This window comes from Chelonoidis abingdonii, chromosome 5 (assembly GCF_003597395.2).
Source record: "Chelonoidis abingdonii isolate Lonesome George chromosome 5, CheloAbing_2.0, whole genome shotgun sequence".
Taxonomy (NCBI): domain Eukaryota; kingdom Metazoa; phylum Chordata; order Testudines; family Testudinidae; genus Chelonoidis; species Chelonoidis abingdonii.
In genome coordinates this window covers 40,116,808-40,126,710 of record NC_133773.1, presented here as the reverse complement: position 1 = coordinate 40,126,710, position 9,903 = coordinate 40,116,808, and positions in this window count along the sequence as shown.

Sequence of the window (9,903 nt, the reverse complement as noted above, 5' to 3'; positions counted from 1 at the left end):
GCTGGGGGTTTTTTTTTTTTTTTTTTTTGCTGGTAGACATACCCTGACTGTGATATGGATCCCTGCATTAAGGATTTCTGCAGTATGAATGCCAGATACCATAAGGGTTCTTCTAGCAAAAACACATAGTATGTAATGTAATAATATTTAATCTGGCTACTTAACCCACAACTCCCTCCCCCTTTACCAAAAGAATGTATGGCCTTATTTTTGGAAATACAAGCAACTGCTGCTTCCACTGAAGTAATGATAACAGTCGGTGCTCTATACCAGTGTTCTCAACTTTTTTTGATACCAGGGACTGGCATGCTGCCTTCTTAAACTGTGTCAGGGAGATCTCAGGGGCTGGCCACTGAAAAACACTGCTCTGTACCACTGAAAGTTTAGACAATATAATGTTCTGATGGGCAAGAAAAATAAAATTAATTTTATTTGAGAATCATTTAGTTGCCCTCCTGTAACCTGTGCAATACATTTTCATGTATGTAACGTATATTCACTCATTAATGAAGAATTCATCAGAGAATCGCAGAATCTTCAAAATAGTGCAAATTTTAAATCCCCAGCCCCTGTGCATCCTTTATTCATAATGCAGCAGATAGTTTTTAGTCCACCTAGCTTTATGTGATTTCCTTTCCTATTTAAAATAATTGAGAGAAATATTGTCAAATGGTATATATTAAACTATAAATATTTTATATGCAACTTTCCTTTAATCTACTAACTGTATATTTATATCAAACAAACGAATAAAGTTTGGCAAACCTGTTCTTTAGTGGGTCACATCCATAAAGTCAATGGGAGGCTTTCTGTTGACTTCAGTGGGCCATTGTTTAGACTATATATAAGCCCATATTGCTTGTTGCTCATCATTCTATTACTTTGTCAATATTTGTTTATTTTACCGGATAGGAGGACAGATAAAATTACAATCATCTTTCTGTTTTTAGGGGGAAGGAGGTAGGAAATTTTCAAAACTCCTAGTGACTTCCATAGAGATTTCCTTTCAGTAAGGTACAGGATTTGAGCCATACAATGGAATTTTGACTTTACTGAAGTCAATGAAGTTTTTGCCATTGACTTCAGTGTGGCCCGAATTTCACCCATAGTATTTTGGGTCATTATTATATAATGCTGCAGTAAGTAATGGAAATTTGTTGGTCAAAACAGCAAACACGTGATTTTCCATGTATGTAAAGGAAACCTAAATATATTTTTGTCTTAATATAATTATCTCTAGTAGGGAAAATGGACAACCCAACTCTTTACACACCATGCTGACATTCAGATAAAAATTTATCTCCTGTTTGTTTCTGCTAATTATGACAATGAAAAACACACATGCTGGCAAATTCATACAAAGAATGTTCCTCTTTATTAAAATAGAATTGTCACTTCTACACTATACACATTTTAAATGCATCTCAGTCATGACTGGTCAATGCCTGCTACTTATTTTATTACATCCAAACTAGACTGGCGACATGCTCTCTCGGAGTAATCTCTCTTCAGTGTTTCCTGTGCATTACCAGGCTTGTATTAAGGGGTCGCCTTTTTAGGGCTTTTGCTATTTTTTAAAATCCTTTTGGGGACAGGAATTAGGGAACAACATTTTTGATTTATGGAAGGCAGTTGACCAGTCTATATCAATGAACAGGAGAGATATTTTCCTCCATCTTTTGTATCAAGGGATATAAAAATATGGATCCAAAATAAATAATAGCTTTGATGTCCAGACTGGTGGCACTAAACAATAAAAAGGTTGTAGAGCAGTTTTTAAAATAGGAGATGGGGGAAAGCCGATTGCTGCAGAGGAGCATGTGGATCGGACACAGACTTCTTTTAGCGGAGAGTCTGATGATAGAGAATCTCCAGGTTATAGTCAGGAGCAGAGGACGGAAGAGGATAATGTAAGGGCTAGATCAGATGATAAACAGTCACATAAAAAAGAATCTGGCACATCAGAAAAGGGCAGACAAATAAACAGGCCCGAACAGTTTTAAGTGTTTGTAACAAAATGCTAGAAGTCTGAATAATAAGATAGGTGAACTAGAGTGCCTTGTGATATACAGAAACCTGGTGGACAGAAGGTATCAACGGGACACAATCATCCAGGGTACAAAATATATCGTAAGGACAGAACAGGTCATCAGGGGAGGAGTGAGCACTATATGTGCAAAGAAAAATGTAAAATTCAAATGAATAAATCTTAGCGAATCCACATGTTCCATAGAATCTCTATGATAGAAATTTCATGCTCTAATAAAAACTTTAGGATCTATTATCGACACCTGATCAGGACAGTAATAGTGATGATGATATGCTAAGGGAAATTAGAGCAGGCTATCAAAATTAAGAACCCAATAATAGTGGGATTTCAATTATCCCCATATTGACTGGGAACATTTCACTTCAGACGAAATGCAGAGATAATTTTTTTTGATACTTTAAATGACTGCTTCATGGAGCAGCATGTAGAGGAACCACAAGGGAGAGGCAACTCTAGATTTAATCCTGAGTGGAGCCTCAGGAGCTGGTCCAAGAGGTAACTATAGCAGGACTGCTGAGAATAGTGACCATAATACAATAGCATTCAACATCCCTGTGGTGAAGAACACCTCAACAGCCCAACACTTGTGGCATTTAATTTCAAAAGGGGGAACTACACACAAAAATTTGATCTAGGCTTAGTTAAACAAAAGTTAAAATGTACAGTGACTAAAGTGAAATCCCTGCCAGTGCAATGGCCCTTTTCAAAGACACCATAATAGAGCGCCAACTTCAATGCTATACCACCAATTAAAAACATATAGCAAGAACTACAAAAGAGTCACCATGGCTTAACAACCATGTAAAAAGAAACAGTGAGGATTGTCATAAATGATAGCTAAGGGTTAATGTTTCTTTTTACCTGTAAAGGGTTAACAAAGGGACACAAACACCTGACCAAGAACCAATCAGGAACCCAAAACAATTTTTCAAACTTAGGGAGAATTTTGGTCTGAGTCTTTGTCTGTCTCTCACCTATGAGAAGGTTCTTCTATCTTCTAATTTTCTGTTTCCAAATTGTAATACAGGTAGAAAAACAATATAGCTTTATTGTTTTGGTTGTATTTACATGTGGGTAGCTGCTTGAATGTTCTCAAATTGGATATCTTTTTGAATCAGACGTGTTTATTCATATTTTTCTTATAAGCAATAGCCCTGTATTGTCACTTATGCACGAGATATTATTCTATGTCTTTTTTCTTTCTTTTTATATAAAGTTTCTTTTTAAGACTTGTTTGAGTTTTTTCTCTCTGCGTAGGCTCTAAGGAACGAAGGGAGGGAATTCTCTTGTGTTAGATCTACGAGGTGAAACTCTGCAGCACCAGGGAATTTGTAGGGGGGACGAGAGATAGAATCTTTTCTGTTTCCTTGTATTTGGGTTGGTCTCTTTGTGAATAGAGGAGACATGCTTCTGGTATTGTGATGTAAAGAGATTGCATCAGTACTCCCAGGTTAGCCCAGAGAGAAAGTCTGGGTGGAGAGAGAGGGGAAGGGAAGTGGGTATTTCCCTTTTGTTGTGAGACTCAGAGTCTCTGAGTCTTGGGTCCCTCCAGGAAGTTTTGGAGACCAGAGGAGCCAAAACCTGAATTTTTGGATGTGCAGCCAGATCCAAGCTAAGCTGGTAATTAAGCTTAGAAGGGTTCATGCAAGCACCCAGATTTCTGGACGCCTAAGGTCCAGATTTAGGAGTTAGCTTATGATAGGGATAAAAGACTTCCTTTAAAAAGTGGAAGTCAAATCCTAGTGAGGCAAAAGAAAGGAGCACAAACACTCCAGCTTAAGTGCAAGAGTTAATAGAAAAAGCCAAAGAGGAGTTTAAAGAAATGGCTAGCCAAAAACTCCAAAGGTGGTAATAAAATGTTTTTAAGTACATCAGAGCAGGAAGCCTGCTAAACAACCAGTGGTGCGGGCCCTTGACGATCGAAATACAAAAAGAGCGCTTAAAGACAATAAAGTTATTGTGAGAAACTAAATGGATTCTTTGCTTCAGTCTTCATGGCTAAGGATGTTATGGAGATTCCCAAACCTGAGATGGCCTTTGTAGGTGACAAATCTGAGCGAACCGTCACAGATTGAAGTGTCACTAGAGGAGGGTTTGGAATTAATTGATAAACTCAACATTAACAAGTCACCGGGACCAGATGGCATTCACCCAAGGGTTCTGAAAGAACTCAAATGTGAAGTTGCAGAACTATTAACTAAGGTTTGTAACCTGTCCTTTAAATCAGCTTCGGTACCGAATGACTGGAAGTTAGCTAATGTAACGCCAATATTTAAAAAGGGCTCTAGAGGTGATCCCGGCAATTACAGACTGGTAAGTCTAACGTCGGTACCAGGCAAATTAGTCTAACAATAGTTAAAAATAAAATTATCAGACACATAGAAAAACAAAAACTGTTGTGCAATAGTCAACATAATTTCTGTAAAGGGAAATCATGTCTTACTTGTCGCAGCCCTAAGGCCTCTGTTCTAACATGGTGTCTGTATGGCCAATTGTCAGTCATCTAAAGGTCACACTGGTACCATGTGCAACACCGTGGTGCTGTGTGCTACCTTAAGGAGCGGTGTGCAACATTGTAGTGCCATGTGCATTTTCCCGCTCTTTTTGCCGAGTCACCTAGGGTCAGGCTAGTGCTGTGTGCATAATACCAGCGTTCAGCGAGCAAAGGGGTCCAATCTGACCAGTCGTAGTTCAGTTCAAATGATCAGATTAGGGTCATGTGCAAAACCATGCTAGTGTGCTGGGTGCAGCTTCTAGTAGCTTCTAGTGTGCCGTGTGCAGATTCTATCTACGTAGAGGGCGCCAGCTCGGCACCTGGAAGGTGAAGGAGCTAGGGACCAATCAGATTTTGACAAGTGTAAAAGAGCCTTTGAATAAAACCATGCCTCATGCCAGAATCTGCAGGAGTATCCACGCACTGACTGAAGGACCTGATCAACCCTTCAGCTAGGGGTCTCCTCCGGATATAGCCGGCTCGGGACATGACATTTATTTTTCAAAGTTATCTCCTATGGATTCGGTATGCTTCTGGTGTCTGTACTGCTGGTCAGCTGCGCCTAGAATACGGTACGTGCTTTCTAATTTTTCTGTAAATATTCTGTGCTTTGCTTAGTCTCTTCTGCAGAACTGTATATTGTTATTTGGTATAAAGTGTGTGTATACAGCATATGAAAAGTTGAATTGTTGTATTAATAGCCATTGTTGGTGTACTTTCACACAGTTCATTTAATTTAGTGTATTTATTTTGCTTCTTAAAAGAGCAGTTAATTTTTAATTATCTGGTTCCTTGTTGATGAATGTAAATAGATTGCTTCAAGTTGTGTGAATGTTTCTTGTTCTAATAGTACTGGTAGTTGATAAAAGTGCTCCTCCCCAGCCCAAGTTGTGATTTTCTCCCTGTTAATAAACGGCCACGTTTATTTTGGTGTTTTGAAGTTTTAATTTGTCTGGTTTTAATTTTTCCTCTCTCAATTAAAATTTACCCGTACCCGCATTAGGGACAAACATTACTAATCTATTAGAGTTCTTTGAAGGGGTCAACAAACATGTGGACAAGGAGGATCCAGTGGACATAGTGTACTTAGATTTCCAGAAAGCCTTTGACAAGGTCCCCCTCCAAATGCTCTTACATAAATTAAGCTGTCATGGGATAAAAGGGAAGGTCCTTTCATGGATTGGGAACTGGTTAAAAGACAGGGAACAACATGATATATTAAATTTCTTCTTACTATCTATGATTGCCCCAATCGTACTGACTAATCCTATTACAATTATTCATTAAATTATCTGGAGACAGTTGGTTAAAGTCTGATGGTGCAAGTTCAATGGACTAAACATTCAATAGTTAAGAATCAATGAGACTGAGACTTCAAAAGATCTCACAAAATAAGTGATGGGCAACATAAATTGAAATTGAATTTTAGTGGATAAATGTAAAGAATGAATATGAAAAACTTAATACCCCCACAATACCTCAATATTGTATGAGCAAATTTGCTACCGATCAGGAAAAGGTCTTGATCACGTGTTAGTTCTCAAGATGTCCAGCATCGTCAGAGCGGTTCAAAAAGCAAATATATGTTATGAATCATAACAGGGATAGGTTAATGACTAAGAATATATTTTCCCTGTAATAATCATCATGTATCACCCATTCCTGAATCCTGTAAATGTGGTCTCTCGCTCAAAAATATTATCTTACAACTAAAAAGTTCAGAAAGTGAGCCAAAGGTTTGATGGTTTGAGAGGTCCCATATGAGGAGTGATTTAAGAGCTAGGCCTCTTCAGCTTGAAAGAGACAGCAAGCGGTATGATTAGAGGATATAAAATTTCTTGAGTGATGTTGAAGTGGATAAGAAAATTAGACTTATTCCCATTAATCAAAACTAGATTATACCAATGAAATAAGCAGCACGGTTATAAAAAGAAAAGATTCTATCAGCAGCACACAGTCAACTTGTGGAACTCCTTACCTGAGGAGGTTGTGAAGGCTAGGACTATAACAATGTTTAAAAGAGAACTTGATAAATTCATGGTGGCTAAGTCCATAAATGGCTATTAGCCAGGATGGGTAAAGAATGGTGTCCCTAGCTTCTGTTCGTAAGAGGATGGAGATGGATGGCAGGAGATCACTTGATCATTGTCTGTTAGGTTCACTCCCTCTGGGGCACCTGGCATTGGCCACTGTCGGTAGACAGATATTGGGCTAGATGGACCTTTGGTCTGACCCACTACGGCCGTTCTTATGTTCAGTAAAGCTCTCAAGGTTTTTTTTTATGGAGGTGTCAGTGAACAATTAGCTAACTATTGAATATAACTCCCCAATGCCTTTAATTATTAACAGTGAGAGCTGGAACCAAAAAGCTGGATTGATAGTCTGCCATTATTAATAGCCTATGTACTGCAGTTAATTTCTAAAAAGAACTGCGACTCAAACAGAAGTCCAATTCATGGTGAGAAGCAAATGAGTCATCTTTACTATGTAAGCAGATAGCTAATGATTTATCTTTGACATCAATTCACCATAACTTATTAGTTGTTTACAAAGAATTGAGTGTCAAGTATCAATACGACACATAAAATACATGACTAGTATAGAAAAGTGGGGGAAGCAGGGTAGAAATTAGGAGACCATTCATGTAGTTTTTAATTTGCTAATGGTGAGATGTGAATAGCTGAATCCTTATTAAGTAACCACTTTTTCCACATTGTACACATATTCTGACATGAATTGGAATAGAAAAGGACAAAGTATGTGAACAGCATCTCATTTACAGCAAAAGTGAAATGCCTCACACACAATTAATTTACTGCTCTTTCAGTAAAGTTAACTTATGGTGAGACAATAATTCTACAACTGGATAGATTAACTACAGTGACTATTAGCATAATGAGTCTCAACATTAGCTAAGTCAGTCATTAACTAAGTTGTATATTTATAGAAGTGGCCAGAAATCTGCATATCTTCCATTGAAGACCACTCATATAGTAAACAAGAGAAAACGCAAACCAACCTCCCTTTTCTAAATGATCTGGCTAGCCGATACACTTATTGTCTTGGTGGGAAGAGAATGCTGTTTTTGTGAGCCTGTGGTTGTAGTTGCAGCTCTACCATATGTGTTGGGAATTATAACTATGGTGGTAACAGCTCTTTTCTCAGTGTAGTAGGTCACATCCGTTGTCTTCAGAAAAAATGGATAAATACCCAGATGGCAAATTTCCATTGCTGCTTCACTAGCTGGACTAGTCTGGCAATGTGTTGATAGTGCAGCATTAATGTTGGAGACAAGGACAGAGTACATACCTTTCCTCTAAACAATCAACATAAAAAGTCTTCCCAGGCAGCATGACTGAGTCACTCACAGAGAGAAGAAAAGACGCCAGCAGGAGAGATTGAAAACAAAAAATAGAATCATCATGTTTTAAGTATTCAATCACTCAACTCTGTGAAGTATTTGTATGTGCACTAAGATATGGTCTCTTTACAGTTTAAGTGGTTACTACACATGGATGCGCTGTTATCTTTACCTGCGGTACTCTCAGAATGCACTAGTACTTTCTCTACCAGTGTTTCCAATCTTTTCTTCTATGTAAAATAAAGAATCCTTTATAAACAAACAACTTTAAGGGAGTAGGGGGTAGAAGAGAGAGAATATGCTAAAATATTAAGAAGAAACATGTAATTTTTGCTTTATTAGGCAGATTTTTCTTCAGACTCTCAGCTATCTACTTTCTTGAAACCATACCATCTTGTGCTTTCATCTAATCAGTTCTTACAATGTAAGCAGTTAGGCTTTGTCAGCCTTTGGATGAGAGATCACAAAGGAAAGAAAACTAGGTGCTTTAAGAAATGGTGTTAGGTTGTTCAGCAGATGGCACTCTTCCCTCTAGTTATTATTTAAAACAATGCTCCTAGTCTGGTGTCTGAAGCATTTATATTGCATATGATGCCAGCTTTAAGAGGAAAGGCATAAGAGCAAATGTGCACTTTTCATGTGTGCTTTAAAATGCCCATGTTTAGTTTGTTTATTTTTTCAAATAGATTAGGTGAAAAATGGTCTCGCCTTGGGACCCATGCCCTTGGACATATAGAATGATTCAAGTGCTCTGCCAGCAAAGAAGCTTTCTTTGCTTTATTGTTTATGATTATTAAATCGGCTGAAAAGATATAAAGTAGTCAAATTAGAGCTCAACTAGGAAGTAATCATGTTTTATAATCTCCATGGATTGACTAATCACTGGATAAATATTCATGCACATTACTACATGATCAATAAAAGTTAAATCTAGAGACATTTAGAGTGTAGTTTTTTCCTGTTTTCAGTTTATTTTGGGAAAACATCAAAAACTTTAGCTTTGTTGTTAACCTAAACTTCAGTAATTGTGATACCAAATTTAACTCTTTGACAGATCAGCTCCAATTAAATAGTCTAATAAGAAATTGGACCTACATCACCTACTTTCATATATATATATATAGCTGAAGATCAGGGTCATTGAACTGAACCCTTACCTGAAAAATGAATTAGCTTCAAGGTCTCTGCCAGAATCTGCCTTCAGCAAATCAAATTGTAGATTGCTTCTCTACAGCTGACACGGATACTCTAGGCCTGATTTCAGATCAGAACTAACTTTAAGTGAGCTGGAGAGCTTGAGGACAGTATGTGTCAACCCAAAGGTGAATGTTGCAGCAAGTGATGAGCAGGAGTTAGATTAGAAGGCATAATGACATCTTAACTGTGGTAATTACTAACATTCATGATATAACTGAATGGTAACTAATTAGATATCTTTAAATACTCTATTTAAAAAGGAGATTTTGCATTCACATCATCCCACTCCTCCTGCACAGTACTTTAGTTGTGATGCATAACTATACAAACCCAGTACAAGACACTTGAAAAATAGTAATACACTAAATGCCCTTACTGCAGCATTCAAAGTAGTCTATAGAGAAGAGATAGATTGACCTGAAATTGGAAACCTGAAGCAAACACTCTTGAAGTGTGGTTGTGTTGTAGGAGGTTCTGAAATCTGGAAATGAAATTCAATCAGAATGATATAAGTATGGTCTATTTCAATAAAGGACTGAACCAGCACCTGGAATAATTAAAAAACAAACAAACCAGAAAGTAGGAACATAAAGGATAGATTTCAGACCCTGATCCATATTTTGCAGATCAAGCCCATCTACGATTTAGAGTTTAAACATACCAACCAATAGATAATTGGCAGTTAATCTTTTCTGCTCCACAGCATAATGGAACATTTATGTAGTAACCTTCAATTATACAATATTAATCAGAAAACCATTTTATGCTTCCTGCAGAAAACTAAAAGCATTTTAGGTACCT